Consider the following 20008-nt stretch of genomic DNA (forward strand, 5'->3'; position numbering starts at 1 on the left):
AGAAAAAAATAGAGCATACATACAGAGGACCTACGATGTGCCACTTACCATTCTAGTTGCTTGGGACACATCAGTGAATGAAACAAAGATCTCTTCTTTCATAGAGCATACATCCTAGTGGGGAGGGTCAATAAGCAACATATTAAATAAGCAACATAGCAAATTGGAGTGCTATGGAAAGAAGAAAGAGAAGAGTGGAAGAAGGGAGATGGGAACACAGGTTATGGAAATGCGTGATATGGCTTCTGTGAGACAAATGGAGAAACCACTGCCTTGGTTCTGGCAATTTTCTAGTGACTAGTTCCAGTTGGCATGAATCTTGAACAGCTGTATTTATTTATAGTTCTTGGCTTTGTGACATTTAGGTATCCTTTAATAAGTCTTTAAAGAAATTATTTGAATGAGTTTGAGTCTGTTTTTGTTCTTTTCAATTTTGATAAAAATATTCTTATGTATTAATTCTGGGCACTTAGCTTCTTGTTTTTGTAGATTAATTTCTTATAAGTGGATTATTAGATTAATGAGTATGCATATTATTTTTCAGTTACATTTAGGTGAATTTTTATTTTAGTTTCCTAACTCCTGGTACTATTGAGGGAGATGATAAATACCTATGTGATGTATTGCTAAACACATAACATGTTACATAGGGTTTTCGGAGGAGCTAGAAACCACATCAGTCATTTGACAGGCATTTAAAAAAATTTATTTATTTATAGAGAGAGGGGAAGAGAGGGACAATGAGAGGGAGAGAAACATCAATGTGTGGTTATCTCTTGTATACCCCCTCCTGGGGACCTGGCCCCCAACCCAGGCATGTGCCCTGACTGGGAATTGAACTGGTAACCCTTTGGTTTGCAGGCTGGCACTCAATCCACTGAGCTACACCTGCCAGGGCTGACAGGCAAATTTAATATAAAGAAATTTTTTATGAGATAAAAGGTGGAAATTTTTTATGAGATAAAAACAACTGAAAAGGATAAAAAAGAACACCCAGATCTACACAGGCAGCCTCTGTGAAGAGTGGCTACTCCCCTGAGACCTGAGAAAAAAGTCAACAAGAAGGGAACTTGGAGGAACTCTTGCCAAGCTGATTTAGGCCTCTGATGGGAAGTGGCTGTAATTGGATCACACTGCTCACCACTGCAGTGACTTAAGGTGCTTGATGGGGACTGCTTGCCTTGACGCTTGAGAGCCATCACTCTTGAGGTGAATCTTGCTGATGGGCATCTGCTGCTGAACTTCTGGGAATGACTCTGGATACTGGACCCCAGCTAGGCTCTTCTTCCTCCTCTAACCTGGTAGAGTCCCTTGGACTCTTAAAGGTCAGTGCCTACCAGTGAGCCACCTGGCAAAAGAAAGTGTAGTATGTTCATGGAAAATAAGGTGAGTTTAGAATTGGGAGGCAATATATTAATACCTGCAAATGTGGTCATTGTTATCTTTAAACCCATAAACAGAATACAGATGATCTTGAGTTTTCATGAGGTTATGTCCTAATAAACCCATTGTAAGTTGAAAATATGTGTAAGTCAAAAATGCATTTAATAAATTAATCTAGTGAACATCATAGCTTAGTCTAGTCTACCTTAAATGTGCTCAGAACACTTCTATTCACCTACAGTTGCACAGAATCATCTAAACAATGAGTGCACTGTAGAGTATTGATTGCCCACCCTTGCGATGGCACGGCTGACTGGGAGCTGTGACTATAGAGCATCACACAGCATATCACTAGAAGTTCAATTTCTACTGAATGTGCATTGCTTTTGTACCTTTGTAAAATCAAAAAATCAAGTTAAACCATTGTAAATTAGGGACTACCTATAGCTTTAATGTTATAGAAAGTAGACAAAAATGGATCCTTTTGCTTTTTTCTATACAAAATAGTGTATTGGGTAAAATCCTATTTGAAGCTATTTCAAGCACACGAAAGTTTCTAATATTTAAAAAATTTCATCTTTGTGCTATAATTCTGTATCACTATCTGGTGAAGTGATGGAATGGTTTGTTTCATTACTCAATTTTACCACCGAAGTGAAGACAAGATAGTGCTCAAATCCAGAGAGAATTTCATTGATTTAAGTTTAATATTGTGTATTAATCTTGCTGTGAACAACCATTCCAACTCATCAGATTCCCTATATACTACTTACAATTATTTTCCACGTGTAACCTGCAAACCTTTTCAAATGCATTTGTCTCATGGGACCCCTCAAAGCTCTGGAAACATTTTTTAGTGTGTATTTCAGTGGTTGCTACTTCAAGGTGCAGCAGCACCAGGTGAGACCATCACAATTCATCTGCCATCTTTTAGAGAGTGTAGTATACTGTCTCTACATTGACCTAGGTCTCTTCCTGCATTTATTTCTCTTTTTTTTAATATGGTGTATACTAAAAAAATTATATGGATATAAAGAAAGAAGATCATTCTAAGATGATATTTTAACTACAAGTGTTATATAGAATAGTCATCACTGATGAAATTTTTTATGAGTAAAGCTATCTTCTTCTTAACATTCCATATTACATAGCCTAAGTTCAAACTCCCATTGTGTCTCACTTAGACTATTTCACTAGCCTACTAAATTATCTCCTGAATTCCATTCTTACCTGGTATAAATCTGTCTTTCATACATTTTTATATGCAAGGTTTTTTCCAAAAGACCTGCTTTTCTACAGGGTTAAAACCTTCAGTTATTCCCCAGTGCCTAAGTAAGTTCCTTTGCAAATCAGACAAAGTCACGTCTCCAGTTGCTCACCCCTTTTACTCTGTGTTTCAGTTTCTTTAACCACTGGCCATTTGCACAAGTGTATGCTGTTTTGTGCCTAGTGGCTTTCTACTCCTCCTTCCAGGCCCAGATTAAGGGCTGCCCTGCAAACATCCATGATACTTGGGAAGAGTTGTTTAATCTTTGTCACCAGTGTTTTATTGCAGCAGTCATTCAGACATTTAAAATATTTTAGCACCTACTATATGCAGAAGAAAAAAAGGGGAGTAAAAGATAAAAGTTTTTAGGTAGGATGACTGGTTTCTCTGAAGTAATGTTTACAGAGAGCTGAATGAATTGATGGATTGAACCACATGGTTCACTGGGACAAGAACATTTCAGGCATAGGATATAGTAAGTGCAAAGCCCTAAGGCAGGGATGTGTTTTAGAACAGAAGGGATTACACAGAGGATGATTGGCAGGAAAGAGGAGCAAGAAGAACTGTTGGAGACAAAGTTGGGTCCTGGGATGGGAGTGAGGATTTTGTTTTTTTATTCTAAGTGAGATGGGGAGTGAATTATTATATTATAGCATATAGGGCTAAGTACTGCCCCCCATTTAGTTTCATAGAAAATAAATTCATTCTTTAGAACATGGGAATGTGACATTTTCTAATTAAAATTTTTTCACTTTTGCAGCAGAATTTGACATGCAACAGTGGGTTAACCTGTTGTTTGCCTTTATAGGTAAGAGATATATTTAGGTGAAAGGAAATGATAATTATTGGAAAAATCAATTTCTACTTACCAAATCTCTGAAAATAAAAAAGGCCCACAATTTTTCCAGTTCTTTAGAAAATAGCATTGTATTCATAGTGGTTTCTGATCAGGTATTAACCCATATTGCAAATCAAACTATTTCAATGGCCCATTGTGTTTTTAAAGATCAGTTTATGTCTGAATATATGGGCTGTATTTGTAATTTAAATTACTCTTTAATAATTCATAGTAAAATCTTGAAAGAGGAAACAAAAATAGAAACAAAGAAGTATAGAATTGTTTTCTGCGTGGAAAGAACTTTTCAAAATGTATGAGATTTTTATCATTTTATAGAATTAATTAATGTATAATTTACATAACTCTTTAGTAATTCTATGAGAATTCTAAAAGTACTATAAATGCACAGGGTACAATTTATCTAGAATTTTAACTGAATTTTAAAAATAAAACAGATATTTTAAAATAATTGGACATATTTAGAATTAAAATCAAAGTCTATGTTAGAAATTAAATGAGAAACTCATGGATGTAGGGATCTCAGTTGGGTTATAGTTTTTTCAAAGTTGATATAGTACGTCATTCACTTTATAGTATTTGGCCCATTCCACTTTCCAAATGAATTTCAGAAGTTCAATACTGAAACTGTGAAACTGAATGGAGTCTATCTCTGAAAAGCTGTATTAACTCCTTTATAATAGCTGAGGATGTTCCATGACTAACATTTAAATCTACCACCCAAACTGATCAATAAAAAATTCAGTTTCAACAACATTAAAAAACATCACAAAGTTTCAATTACATGAAGCTGTACCAGAGAGATTTGAAATGTATTAGAATCCAATGGATGCACAGATTTTAGTCCACACTCATGTTTTTACTCCCCGCAAATCTTACACTCAATGTCTATGCTTAGAAGAAATGACACCAGAAAAAGAAAGAGAGCATGAACCAGAATGAAACTTTCTCAGAAAATATTTTAAAGAGATGCCTTCACCTATGTTATCAGACAGGGGCCTTGGCCCTGAGTCGGCCTGTCTAGGGCCAGCCAATAGCATGTGGATTCTTGACTATGTGCAGGGAAGATTTCACAACACAAGTCCAGGTGGCAATGAGCATCCCTTTATTAAAGCTGGGGACAGAGGAACAAGAAGGGCTTAGCATAGAAGAAGCAAGAGGAGAGCCTAGGCTGGGCTGCCTAAACTCAGAGGGAAGTAAGAGAAAAAGGGACTTTGAGGACAGGTTCAAGGGATCAACCTGGGACAAGCTGCCAGCTGCCCATTGCCTTAGAGTTTAGGAGACGTGTGCCTGTGCTGAAAGAAGTGGTGGAGGAAGAGGGGAAAGAGAATGGCTCAGGCTGCTTCCCAGAGGGAGATCGTGCACTGAGTCTTATATCTTGAAGGGTTTTATTTCTTTCTTGTAGGCAGAAATCTTAGGGGAGGTCTCATGAGAGAGTTTCGTTGGAATATTCATGAGTTTTCCAGGTGTGTTTTTTCAGGGTTGTTGTCTCCTCTGATTGGTCAGAGCCAGGACTGGGGTTGTTAGGCATTGCAGCTGGTCCTGGTATCGTCCACCTCATTTTGCTGCTTTTCTGGACTTAGAGCTGAAATACAACTGAGTCCTAGTTGTTATCTCTAGGGAGGTGACCTTCTGTATCTGGCTTAAATTGCTTCAGCTACCTGTCTCAGTTTCTCTATTTCACTTGCTAAGGAATTTCCTAGCTTCTTACTGTCCTGTCTTACTACTATTATCATATAATAGATGTAGGTTATTAGTTTTGCATAACTGGTGTTTTGTCAAAAAGTGGAATATATCTTTTCTGTTAAAGTCTCATGCATACTCTAATTTCATGGTACCCAGAATTTCATTTGAGTGTCAGAAGACCATAAATATAAAAATAGATTTTTAAAAAAGTTGCTGAATTAATGTTATGTTCATCTCCAAATTAGACAAAACCCACATAACCCAACAAACACCATTTCACCCACGGTCCTTTTCTGGCATTATTTGCTGTGCGTGAGTGTGTACCATATTCTCAAACAACGGAAGAACTTGATATTAAACAAATCAGTATGATTTATGTAATGTGTCTTAGCCCTTCTACTTAGAGCACTAACTTTTGAATAATAAATATAGCAGTAAATTTGGCCAGAGAGGAAGTCTAATAGAGGGAACAGGGCCTGTGTTCAGTGTAACCAAGCTTTGCGGTGGCCAGGCTGCCTGGTCACGTTGCATGCAGGGGTCCCTGAAGTTCCAGAATCTTAGTTTACCAGCTGTCAAAATACCCCTAGACATATCAGGGTGCCTGAATATTTTTGTTGCGATGTGTTCTAATCCTGGTGTGACACACTTCGTTTTGGTTTCAAGGCGCCTGGGGGGAATTTCAGGAAGAACCTGGGAACAGAAGTCACTTTGTTGGGTGTGGTGTGGGTGGCAGGGAGATGTGAAGGACAGGGCCTATCTGGTCATTTTTATCCCAGGGCAGGGAACATATTTTTACCTATGTTTGTTTAGTCCCAGGTCCCATTGTTGTAGGAAAGACAGGACAAGAGATTCAGAAAAATAAAAAGTAATGTTCAAACAAGCGTTCTAGCAAAGAGGCAGTAAAAGTCAGGATCTGTGGAGACCAGGGTTGGGAAAGCCTTAAAAAAATTATGATAGTTCTATAACAGAACTAGTAATAGGATGTAGGAATAGGATTAATAAAAGAAAGATAGAGAGAAATAATGAAAAAGAAATAGAGAAGGCAGATGAGCAAATACTCTATCTTCCTGTTAAGTAAGCCTTCCAAGGCCATTTTTCACAGTTCATTAATGAGATGAGTCATTTTTCTGACAGAAATATTTGCCTTTGTTGTTGAAAGTACTCCGACTTTCTGATTTCACATTTTCTGAACATTGATGGTTCCTCTCACCTGGCTTGGGCCCCTAGAGATGTTCTTGTAACAGCATTTCTCTTGCTAATCAAGCCAGCAGGCCTTGGAGGTTATTAACACTGTCCTACTTTCAAAGTCCTGAGCCCCAGGGTATCCAGTTGTATAAAGAAACAGAGACAGGGGAAATGACAGCATTTCTGTCTCTTTGCAGGGAAGAAATCATCCCTGTTAATTAAATGAAGAGTTTGAAAAGCGTTTGGAGAATTGTTTGTAGCTCTCCAGTGAAAAAAGTTTTCTTTTGTCATGTCTTTGGAAGTCAAGGCTCCAGGTCAAGATTTTCCTTTGTGAATTAGAATTTGAACTCTTTTCATTAAAGAAAATTAAATCTTGGCAATCAAATCTCTAACTATAAATGAAAATCACAGATCGCAAATGTAGATTTGGACTGTCTATCCCTCTACTTGTTTAATTGCTCTAGGGAAATGGTTTGGGGATTCAAAGTGGTGAAATGCATCATAGTCAAAAGCCCAATTTTTAACTGGATTTTTAACTGCCATTTGCGTAATCTTTCCTTTATTATCTGCTATAGTACAGGGGCTTGAAAAATGGTACCTGCAGGCAGCTAGGGCTCCAGACTCTGGTCCTAGTGCCCCTCCTGTCTGTGTGTCTCTGCAGAGCTGCGGCCGTGTTCACAGTACATTGCCATTTTGCTCATTTAGGAGTGTGGAAGGGCAGGTCTGGGATGCCACAGCAAGTCTTACACTGTTTGCTATAATATGGGAAGGAGCTCGAGTTAAAATTTCTGCCCAGCCTCTCCCTAGTCATGTGACCCTTGGAAGGTTACTTATTTCTTCAGCCCTCATTATAAAGATAAGAATTTGTACACTGGTTGCATGTCATTTGAGAAATTGCCACGCACCTGGTAGACAATTGTTAAATAATAGCTATTTTATTATTCAGCATTGACTGATACAATATTGACACCTTGGATCTTTTCTTAGAATTGAAGTCACCCGATGTTCATATACCCCTCCATTTCGACTCAGGTACTTGAGGGTTCAGGCATTTGGAAGAGGTGGTTTGACTCTGTCTTCAAATGATCTGCATGCAGGTTTTCAGAGAGAATGCATTAAGCTGCATTTTAAGCACCCATTATCTCCAAGGTCATCTTCTCTTTCCACCCTTCTAACTCTTTTTCTACTTTTTAGTAGGAAGAACTGCATTTTGTTGCACTTTGATTTTCTCTGCACCGTTGCAGCTCTTAAAGAAAGGTTGCTATCTTCTTTTCCTTCATCCTGAGCCCCAGAACACGATACAAACATAAAGACACCACTTGCACCTCACTGACACAGTAGACTGATGACTTCTCTCCTTCATATATCTTTCTCACCAAGCTCTGCTTCACATTTAGAGTCCCCAAGTTAAACTAACTCTCCTCTGGTATTGTCACCTGCATTGGTATAAATTGTAATTATAGAAACTCACTAAAGATCATCTTTTAAATAACCTCTAATTCTTCCAGCTTTTTTATAACTTGGATCCTGCCAGAGACTTTAAGGGTGCCAGGGTTCTTTTCATCTAAATATTTAAAATACGTTAGACAAAGATTTCAAACAGAAGTATACTGAAGATCCTTCACATGGAAGTCATTTGTTTCTGATGTTGCAATCATGTAATGTGCTTCCACTAAGCACTAAGTGTATAAATAAAGACGTGCAGTGCTCTAAGAAACAGAACATTAAAAAGAAAGCCAACTCTAATATTTGGCCAGGTTTGGAAAAGGGTTGGCAAACTATAGCTCATCAGTCAAACCTGGCCCACTGTTTCTGTAGGGCGTACAACCTAAGAACAGATTTTACATTTTTAAATAGTTAAAAAAATTTTTAAAATATTTCTGGATACATTAAAATAATATAAAATTCGAAGTCCAGTGTCATAAACTTTTACTGGAATACAGCCACTATCATTTGTTCACATGTGTGGTTGCACTCATGCTGCATCAGCAGAGGTGAGGAGTTGCAACAGAGGTTGTGGAATCTGCAAAGGATACAATATTTACTACCCGACCCTTCATAGAAAGAGCCTGCTGACCTTTGGTCTAAAGCCTTATCTGTAGGGAATGACGTTTACCTGTTTTATGATTTATATTATATTTTCCCAAGTGTTTGAACTTCCTCCATGTTATTAACAGTTTTCTTAGATTATAATATTAGTGACAGAGGTTGGGTTTCACATATCTTCTCAATAAGACCAGCATCTTAAAATTAACTTAATGAAGAAAGTTTATGTTAGAAGAAAAACCTGTATTTTTAATGTTTACTTTTTATTACATTTATTGGAGTAACATTGGTGAATAACATTATATAAATTTCAGGTGTACAACATATACATCATCTATATTGGGGTCTCCAACCCCCGGGTCACACATCGGTCCGGTCTGGGCCTGTTAGGGACCTGGCCACACAGCAGGAGGTAAGCTTGAGTGTAATGGGCTTGAGTTATCCTGAAACCATACCCCCTCCTCCCAGCCAGGGGAAAATTGTCTTCCAGGAAATCGATCCCAGGTGACAAGAAGTTTGGGGATTGCTGATCTACATACCCTATTGTGTGCCCACCATTCAAAGTCTAGTTTCCTACTCTCACCACATATTTGACCCCTTTACCCTCTTTATTCTCCCCTATCCCCTTCCCCTCTGGTAATTGTCATATTTTTGTCAGTATCTACGTGTTTTTTATTTGTTTGAAAAGCCTGTTATTTTTAAAAAATGCAATACTTTTTCTGTTTTACCTATTTATTTGGATTCAGACCCAGGGGTCTTTCCAAGTAATTTGTAAGTAACTTATTCATGGATTATTTACAGTATAATAGGTTAGGGAACACACATTTATAAAATAGTTGGTGAAATATAGAGTAAGTTCATGATAATAGACCATAGAGTTTGTATACACATACACAGTGAATGCAGCAGAAAGGCAAGTGTCATGAAATGTGGTTAAACCTGGGAAAAAGTCAATAAGCAGTATTTTTCTTCTGAATTTTGTGATGTGTGATTTTAAGTTTTATAAAGATTTTAAATAACATATACATGACAAAAATGATATAAAATAGAACCATAATAAAAACTAGTCAGCTTTACATCTTGTGTTTTGTACTAATTTCTGAATAAATGATATTCAGTATTTGTAATTATTATATATGAGGTTTTTCAGTGGAAAAACATATGGGTTGAAATTCTGTAGGTAAAAAATGAATATTGGATGAGTAAATGACTAATTTTATATACTTTGATCATCTGATAATTAAGCATTGATTATCTTCTTTTGACTTAAAATTAATCCAATGTAGTATGAAAAACTGTACTGTGATTTAACAGTGAACATTAAAAAACATTTTTATTAAGGCTAATTTCAAACATATACAAAAGTAAGTATAATGAGCCCTTTATGTAGCCATCACCCAGCGTCAACAACTATCATGAGATAGAGAAAGGAAAGGAAGGAGAAAGAGAGGGAGAGAAACATCAATGAGTGAGAGAAACATGGATCAGTTGCCTCTTACACGCCCCCAGATGGGGACTTGGCCCACAACTCAGGGCCAATTTTTTTTTCATTTTTAAAAAGACCCTGTCCAACAATGGATTATTTTAAACCAAATGCCTGTAAATCGTCTCTGTATGTATCTCTAAAAGGTAACTACTTAAAAAAATAGTAAAATTATCACACACAAAAAATTAAGCCATAATCCAAATAAAGGATATGTATTTGAAATTATTTGCTATGTCTCAAGTTTATAATTTTCCTGTCTCTCCTGGCCCCATGCAATATTTTTAAAGAAACTAGGGTATTTGCTCTGTAGTTTCCCACATTGTTAATTTTTGCTAATTTTACCACAATGCTGTCATTTGACATGCTCTTCTGTCTCCTGTATTTACTATAAAGGTATTTGGAAATAGAGGATGGCTCCAATTCATGTTCAATTTTAGGACAAGAATACCTCATAAAAGAATCTACCAGGGGCAGATGACATTCCTCATGGCTGTCTTTTTATGAGCTAAGGGCCTCGATGATCATTACCTAGATCCATTATTTCATTAGGGTGACATTGTAATTCTATCATTCTATTACATGGAAAATTTCTGTAAAGAAAAGCTTCCCTCATCAATGATTTGGTTACCTCAAGTATAGTTTGTATAGGAAACATTATAAATGTGATTCATTCACCTAGTGTTATCAAAACATATCTTGCAAATATATATTTGTGTATGCCGTATTTATGTATACGAAGATTTCAATCACTTGCAGTTACCATTCTTTTTTTAAAAAAAGATTTTTATTATTTATTTTTAGAGAGAAAGTAAAGGAAGGAGAAAGAGAGGGAGAGAAACATCAATGTGTCAGAGAAACATGGATCAGCTGCCTCTTACATGCCCCCAGATGGGGACTTGGACCACAACCCAGACATGTGCCCTGACTGGGAATCAAATGGGTAACCTTTTAGTCTGCAGACCAGCACTCAATTCATTGAGCCACACCAGCCAGGGCTGTAGTTACTATTTTTAATATTGCTCAAAATGTTCTATTTTTGGCTAGTGGGAGTTCAGAAAATTTTGAATGTATTTTTTAAAAAGTTCCCTTACTATATGTAATGAGCATTTTATTTATTTCAAGGTTAATTTAAATAGTTTCTAAAATTATATTTTATTAATTATGCTATTAAAGTTGTCCCAATTTTCCCCCCTTGCTCCCTTCCACCCAGCACCCTCCACTCCCTCAGGCAATCCCCACACCATTACTCATGTCAGTGGGTCGTGCTGTAAGATTTTGGCCACTCCTGCTTTATCTTTATACATGCAATGACTTCTTCGGTACTTATTATTATTCAACAAAGTATTAAGTCTTTTAATTTGAGTTTTGTGCAGAGATGAAGATCTCGATCTTCGTGTTCTCCTAAGGGCAGCCCTTCCTCGGTCCTGTGACCAGCTCACCTTGGATGAGGCTCCCTGCTTGCCTCTGCCCCTTTCAGCATTTTCTTCTCATTTGATGCAAGTTTAAGGAGTTTTTTTGCAACTAAAAAATGCTCAAGAGAAACAGAAATATTCCTGTCAGTAAACACTAGGTTGAAAGTAAAGAGATTTGGTTCTTGTCTTAACTCTGCCACTCAAATTTGTCTAGATCACCACTTTCCCCAACAATACCCCTCAAAGCTTCTATAGGATCCTCTGTAAAAGGGTTCCTTGGTCAAGTTAGCACTAATTTACCCATCTTGGTGTGACACTAGATCTCTTAACAGTCTAAATTAAAAAGTTCTGAGAATTTTACAGGAAAGAAATCCATTTAACTTGGTATAATTGTGCAGTTTCCTAACTCTACCTGCCACAAAATCATTAACACCACTGTATTATGCCTCTAGAGTTCCAGGGGGCACTTTTTGCGTAATGTTGGGTTAATGCTCTGGTCTGTCCTAATTCTGAAAGTTTGATTGTCATGATAAGATGTGTCAGAAATCGAAGTTGTCTTTCTTTCCTCTGTGGAACCTGCTTTCTCTCTTGTATCTTTCTCTGCTCAACCATTGAAGCTGACTTCTCCTAGACTTCAGATTGGATGTGGATTTTGGTTGCAATACTGTTTTAAGGAGGCCTAGAGAAAAGTAGGGCTGTCTTTGTCAAAGTAAAGAAAAGAGAACTCAGAAAAATTGGTGTAGCATTGGAGTATTAGACAATTAAGTTGGAAAAATGAGAGTTTGAAGTCATACAAACTAGAGATTAAAACCTAAACAAGGGCAGTCACAGTGGAAATAGAAAATGGAAGGCTGAAGTTACTTGTTATCAACTGGAAGGATTTTGACCTCAGTATACAAATTTAGCATCATTCGGGCTTTTGGCTTAAGGACCTGGGAACTATCTGGCACTAGTTTTGTCACGAACTGGGTCACCCTTAGTAAATCATATGGGCCACAGCTTCTTTATGCGTAAAATGAGACTATTCACTAGATGATCCCCAAGCTCTGCTCCTGTTCTAAGACACTGATCTTGTAAAATGTGTTTTAAAGGCTTCTGTGTTTTGTGTACTATTGGTGTATAGAGAAATAGAGCAAAAAGGACACCTTCCTTTTAAGTGTATTTGTACTCCCAAGAATCCATTTAGCTTAAAATATGGGGCTGGAATTTTCCTGAGGATATCAGTAATGTGCTTGGTGTTGGGAAAGGAGCCAGTGACAAGAGTTTAGAATGTAAAGATAAAGTTCTGAAAGTCTTTTTTTCTCTCCAATATAGAAATGAAAAAATAATTCTAGGTAATTATCGACATTAGAGTAATAGAGCAAATATTCTGAATGTGAATAATTTTAATTATCTGTGGAGACTGATAAAATGAAACATACCAATAGGCAACAGGAGGGCAAGAACATGGGCCTTGGGACAAGCAGAACTTCCTGCACTATGAGAAAGGCCTTGTGGGAAGGCTGGGACATCATTTCAGATTTTTATTTTCAATTCCCAGCATGATCTTTCACTAACCTTTTTCTTTTTAATTACATTCTCATTTTATCCAAGCCAATAGCTTCAGAATTACTGTGCTTTTCGTTTCGTGCAGTCAGTTTGCAAATAGAGCATGTCTGGGCTCCTCTGTGGCAAAGAGAATTTTTTAAAAAGTTAACTTTGATTCTGTACAAAATGTCTATAAACACAGCAAACCTTATTCATGGTCCCAAACAAAGTGGCTTTATTAAACTATCTGATCATGACTCTGCCCAAAGTAAAACTTTAAAGCTCCTTAAAATATTTGCTAAACTTATGCAATCAAAAGCAAATGACCTTAATGTATACTTCTAGTGAAGAACTCACTACTCTTGTGAACTTGAGAATATAAGAGTGGTCCAAGTATTCAATAGTGCTAAATAGAGTGACCAATTTTTTATTCCTCACCTCAGGCTTGCAAAGTATTGTATAAAGCAGTCATGAGCAATGTCCATTTTAATGTGGTATTTGCAATTCAAATGTCTTTCTCCTTCAATTTTAGTCTACAATTGCAAACACCACATTCCCCTCTTGCTTGTTATATCCTTGGGGCTTTGTTCTGCCAAATTGTTGGCTCACTACTTTCCATGGTAATTTATAGAACCAGGTTCACTCTGTGTCACAACAGGTTATAAATGAAAATGGAAACAATTTGCTGGGAAGAAATCTTTCTGAAACAAAATGCAAATAACATATTGAAACAAACTGAGGCTATTTTAAAAGAACAGTGCAATATAATTATAGGGGTTATATTACAATAAACTTTTTTTGCTAATAGTCTCTGTCAGATGATATCCTTCTGTATTTAAATTAAAATGCTTTCTCTTAGGAAGGTTTAAAAGCTATTTCTATTTTTCCTAATCAGGCTTCAGTCCTCTGGACTGTGTGTTGGGAGTGGGGGCTGTGTGTCCTAGGGTTATTTCCCAAGGTCTAGCAATCCATCTGTACTATAAATATTGTCATTATACCAAATAACCTGTTTTTCACATTTGTGGCTTTTTTTAATCCTCTCCTGAGGATGTGTTTTCTCTTTTTTATTGATTTGGGGGACTGGGGAGGGAGAGAGAGAGAGATCGGTTTCCTTCTATGCATGCCCTGCCCAGGGATTGAACCCGTAATCTTTGGGGTATAGGCTGACGCTCCAACCAACTGAGCCACCCAGCCAGGACATGGACCATTATTTTTAAATATAGCAGAAAATGTGATTTAATTTATTCGTAACTGAAATAAAATCATAGCATCATAGCATTTTTTTTATTATGTACTTTCTTAACGGGTTCTCAAATTATCACCTGTGTTAAATGAATGTTTTACATGTAAATCTAAAAAGGAGTTTCTCATAATCCTAATTGTGAACCACTTCTGTATCTAATATATTGAATAATAAATTAGTCATTAAAAGAATCATCATGAGTTTCAAACATAATTTTCTTACAGCAGGATTTCTTAATCATGAGTTCATGGACCCTTGGAAATTACTTCCAAAGTTTTATGAGTAGAAGCATATGTTCATATTTTCTGAAGAGAGAATCCATAGCAGTGTTCATCCAGTTAACACAAGTGTCTGTGATCATAACAAGATTGGGAAATACTGTATGAGGGAAAGAAATGAACCTGAAATGAGTGGGTATAGAATTTCCTTGGAATGAACTATATTTTTTAAAAGATAAAAATATTCTAAGTCAGCAAGTAAAAAAAGCTTCTGTGGGTTGTATTTTTAGCAGGATGACATAGTCAAGCAATAAATTGAATATACTTTTATGGTAATTGCTTAGAGACAAGGAAAATTCAGATATACTGTTTTTTCTGTTGGAGAACTGTTGCCAACACTATCTGTGATTTTTATAATTAGCACACATTTATTTTACCTTCTGTATTTGTAAGCAACTATCATTTACTGGAAGAAACACTTCAGACCAGAGGTTGAGAAGTTAAATTTTTTCTCTTCCACTGCTTGATCACTCAATATTGGGAGAACAGATTGTGATGCTCATTCTAAAATGATCTATTAATTAAAAACATTTTATTGGATGTCTGATTTCGAACAATCAAGACAACCAGGTGAGCAAGACTGCTAGAAATAAATATTCTCCTTTGAACTAGTCACACTGGTATCAAGTAATTACAAATTTAATTTCTCTTTGCTTTGATGTTTCTACCTGTGAGACAAATTCAAGCATATATTGCCATTTACTTAATGGAAATGCTAAAAAAAATAGTATTTGTAGACATATAAAATTCAGAAAATTGAAACATACTTTGTGTTTTTTTTTAGAAAATTCAGTCTTAATAACCAGAAAATACAAAGCAAATGGACCCAATTTTTAATGATTTCCATACTCTCTTCTCCATACTTTCTGCTAATCCAACACCTTGGATTTCAGACCTATACTTCTAATCCCAAATAATCTGCTGAAATAATTTGAACAAAGGTGGCCCATGCCACTTTATAATGCCCATGCACTGGTGTCTATAATAAAATGTGTGAGGATACACCACTTTATTTTCAAGCATTGGTCAAGATTGTGCTGTGTCCACCGACGAAATCATATACCCCAAGTTTTCAAATATCACAAAATTCCACAACAGTTTATGTCTGAGAACACATACACTCCTAATTGGCACCATATACTGAAGTATGTCTAGAAAAAGTCCAGCAATTGTTAATGTAATGAGAACAGTTTATGTGACATCAACTGAGGGAGGCTCTGTTGAGCAGAGTCTTCCCACCACCACAGATGAAGAAATAAATTGTACCAGACATGACTGTCAGGAAAAGGGGTGGCGATTCCTTCTAGTGGAGAATGCCCCGAGCCCTTCTCTGAAATGGCTTTTATTGAGAATGATATGCGTGCAGGGGTATACAGCATGCATACAAAGCTTATCAATTCATATCAAAAGGCTATAGATATTCAGATCAGTGTGTGTCAGACATATGGGTGCTGGATGGAGCTCAGGAAGTTTCTCCCTGCTGCGAAGTCAAATACCTGGTTTTTCATTATCAGGGCAGTGCAAAACAGAGCAAGTTTCAATAATTATATCATATTCTTTAGGCCAGATCTCCCCCTTGGTGTCAGTATCAGGCCTTGCCTGCCTCCAGCATTCCTAGTTTTCTAGTCAAGGTTTACAGGCCCTTTTCAAGGCCTAGCTTGCGTGAGGCTACAGTTCCTGACAACACACAAAGTGTTCCCCAACAATCAGTGTCACCTGACAGCTAAGGAGAATGGATTGGATGTGCTGCTTGAACAATGATGACTTCACTGCACTAGTTTGTCAGTGGGGGTGGTAGGTGCCACCGTGTGAGAGTGTCTACTGTGTGGCCATCACATTTAAAATGACTGAGAAAGTAGAGCAACAAATCTGCACCAAATTTTGCATTAAGCTTGAATGTTCTTCCATGGAAACTATTCAGATGATTCAGAAGGCCATAAACAGGGGCAACCGGTGATTGGCAGCTTTATCACAACAATGTGCCCACTCATGCATCCTGTCTTGTGCAGAGTGTTTTGGTGAAATATCAAATCACCCAGGTGACTCAGCCCCTCTACAGCCCAGATTTGATGCTCTGTGATTTCTGGCTTTTCCCAAAACTAAAACCACCTTTGAAAGGGATTTCAGATCATGGATGAGATTCAGGAAAATACAATGGGGCAGCTGATGGTGACTGGGAGAGCTGTGTGGGGTCCCAAGGTGCCTACTTTGAAGGGGACTGAGGTGTTACGTGCTATGTACAATGTTTCTTGTATCTTCTATCTTCTTCAGTAAATATCTTTATTTTTCATATTACTTGGCTGGATGCCTTCTAGGTAGACCTCATATGTCATTTCAAGCAATGATTTTTTAAAATCCACACCTGAGGACATTTTTCTTTTTTGTTGCTTTTTAGAGAGAAAAGAAGGGAGAGAAAGAATCATTGATTTGAGAGAGAAGTATTGATTGGTTATCTTCTGCATGTGCTCCAACTGGGGATTGAATCTGCAATCTAGGTATGTGCCCTGACCAGGAATCGAACCTGTCATGCTTTGGTACCAGGTGATGCTCCAACCAACTGTGCTATGATTTTTGACTAATAAGCTAGGATATTTTATATTTAAAATACCTTATTAAGATAAAATTTGCCTACAGTGAAATGCATAGATCTTAAATGTATAATTAATTCAATGAGTGCTTACAAATGTATGCACACATAAAAACATGTCAATCCAAATATAGACTGCTTCAATTTTTATAGAAAATTCCCTGTACATACCAGCCCATAGATGATCACTGTTCTGATTTATATCACTATAGACTAGTTTGGATTGTGCACAGGCTAGATGTAGATAAAGTAACATAATATGTATTATTTTGTACCTGGCTTTTTTGAGATGCATATGTTTTTGAAATTTTCCGTTTCTTTTATCAGTAGTGTGTTCCCCTTTTTTTCTTTTATTATTTGGTACCAAAATCTTTATCCACTCTTTCATTGAAGGATATTTCTGCTGTTTCCAGTTTTTGGCTTCTATGAAATAAAGATGCTATAAACATTTTGCAAAAGATTTTGTGTGGATATATGTTTTCATTTGTCCTGAGTAAACAACCAGGAATGAACATGCTCAGTCATATCATATATGCATATTTAACTTTATTTAGAAACTGCCAAGCAATTTTCCAAAGTAGTTGTACCATTTCATCATTTCACCAGAATTGTTGTAGCAATTCCTGTAGCTCCATATCCTCAATGTCATTTGAAGTTGTAATTCTTTCTAATTTTAGCTCTTCTAGTGTGTGTGAAACAATATTATCACTGTGGCTTTAATTTGCAATTTCTTGATCACAAGATGCTGAATATATTTTAAAATGCATTTTTGGTGTCTTTTCCTCATTTAAAATATTGGGCTGTATTTTTATTAATCTGTATCAGGTTTTTATGTATTTTGGAATGTGTGTGTAGTTTGCCTTGTCTTTTTTTTTTTTTTAACATATCTTTATGGTGAATGCTTTTTGTGTACTCTCAAAGAATCATTGCTTTCCCCAAATTGTAAAACTATTCTCTCACATTCTTCCATGTGTTCTTATAGATTTACAGTTTTAGCTTTTACCTTTAGGTCATAATCTGTCTTGCATTGAGCTTTATTATGCTCAATGATAATCACGAAGTAGCTTACAGTTTGGTCAGTTGTTCCAGCACTGTTTATTGAAATGAGTCTCCTTTTTCCACTCCCTATATATGTGTTGGTCCCTTGCAAGACATTTGGTCCTGTCCAAAATGTCCACTGACATGTAAGTTTTTTTATTTTTCATTTTGTTAATGTGGTGTATCACCCAATCCTCCTTTTGCTATAGCCCATGGTGAGTAGCTGTGAATGCTATTTGTGTGTTGGCCCTTTAGGAGGGTGCCTGTGTCTCTAGCAGACTCCTCTCTCTCCCTGACAGACAGAATCTTTGCTGATATTCTTCACCAGACTGTTACGTGGTTGCCGCTTTCCTGGCTCTGGTGCTCTGGACTGGGGATCCTGGCACAGGGTTGAGACCCCATGCTCCTCAGGGGAATCTTTGCAGCTGAAAAACTGCCTATGGGAGCACGGCCAGCGCTTTCTTTGTCTCCACCGTTCCTATTAGTGTTGATGTGGCTTCAACTGTAAATCTTTGTTATAAGACTTCTATTCAGCTAGTCTTCTGTTGTTTATTCAGGTTGATCCTTCTGTATTTTAGTTATAATTCCAGCTTGGTCTTGGGAGGAAGTGAGTGTAACATTCACCTAGTTTCCTTCCATTTTTGATCATTTGCAATAGGCTTTTGTTTATGGATTATGTATCCTGCAACTTTACTGTATTCATTTATCGATCCAATAGATTTTTTTAAATGGAATCTTTGGGGTTGTCTATTTATAAAATAGTGGCAGTTTAACTTATTCCTTTTCAACTTGGATGCTTTTTATTTATCTTTCTTGCTTAATTGTTTTGGCTAAGGCTTTCAGTACTATGTTGAATAAAAGTGGTGAGAGTGGGCATCCTTGTCTTCTTCCTTATCTTAGAAAACAAACTTTCAGTTTTTCACTGCTGAATATGATGTCATCTGTTTGTGAGTTTGTCATATATGACCTTTATTATGTTGAGGTGTTTTTCATCTATACCCACTTTTTTTGAGTTTTTTAAATATCATAAATGGATGTTTTATCTTGTCAAATGTTCTTTCTGCATCTCTTGATCACATAATTTTTATCTTTCATTTTGTTAGTGTGGTGTTTCACATTAATTGATTTGTGGATATTGAACCATCCTTGCATCCCTAGAAAGAATTCTACTTGCTTGTGGTATATGAGTCTTTCAAAGTATTGTTATATTTGATTTGTTAACATTTTGTTGAGGATTTTTGTATCTATGTTTATTAGAGATACTAGCATATAATTTTCTTTTTATATGTTGTCCTTGCCTGTTTTCAATATTAGGGTAATGTTGGCATTGCAAAAAAATTAGGAAGGCTTACCTCCTCTTCAGATTTTTGGAAGAGTTTGAGAAGGCTATGTACTGAATGTTCTTTGACTGTTATAATTCACCAGTGAAGCCAAATGGTCCTGAGCTTTTTTTTTGGCAGGCTTTAGATTATTGTTTCAATTTCTTTACTGGTTATTGTTTATTCATATTTTCTGTTTCTTCATGATTCAGTCTAGCAAGGTTTTATGAATTTTAGATTTTATCCATTTCATCTAGATTGTTCAATTTGGTAGAATATAACCTTTGATGGCATTCTTTTGTGATCCTTTTTATTTCTGCAGTATCTATTGCAAATTCTCTGCTTTCATTTTTGATTTTATTTATTTGGGTCTTCCCTTTTTTTCCCCCCACAGTGAGTCTAACTAAAGTTTTGCAAGTTTGGTTTATCTTTTCAAAGAACAGCTCTTAGTTTCATTAATCTTTCTATAGTCTTTTTAGTCATTTATTTATGCACTGCTATATATTATTTTATTCTTTCTTTTATCTTTCAGCTTTATTTGTTTTTATTTTTCTAGTTCCATAAAGTATAATGTTATAATGTTTATTTGATATTTTTCTTGTTTCTCGAGGTAGCCTGTATTGCCATAAACTTAATTCTTAGTATTGCTTTTGCTACTTCCAAAGATTTTGATATTTTGTATTTTCAATTTTGTT

The sequence above is a fragment of the Pteronotus mesoamericanus genome, unplaced genomic scaffold (genome assembly GCF_021234165.1).
Source record: "Pteronotus mesoamericanus isolate MK-2021 breed Mesoamerican mustached bat unplaced genomic scaffold, CSHL_Meso_final contig_100, whole genome shotgun sequence".
Taxonomy (NCBI): Eukaryota; Metazoa; Chordata; class Mammalia; order Chiroptera; family Mormoopidae; genus Pteronotus; species Pteronotus mesoamericanus.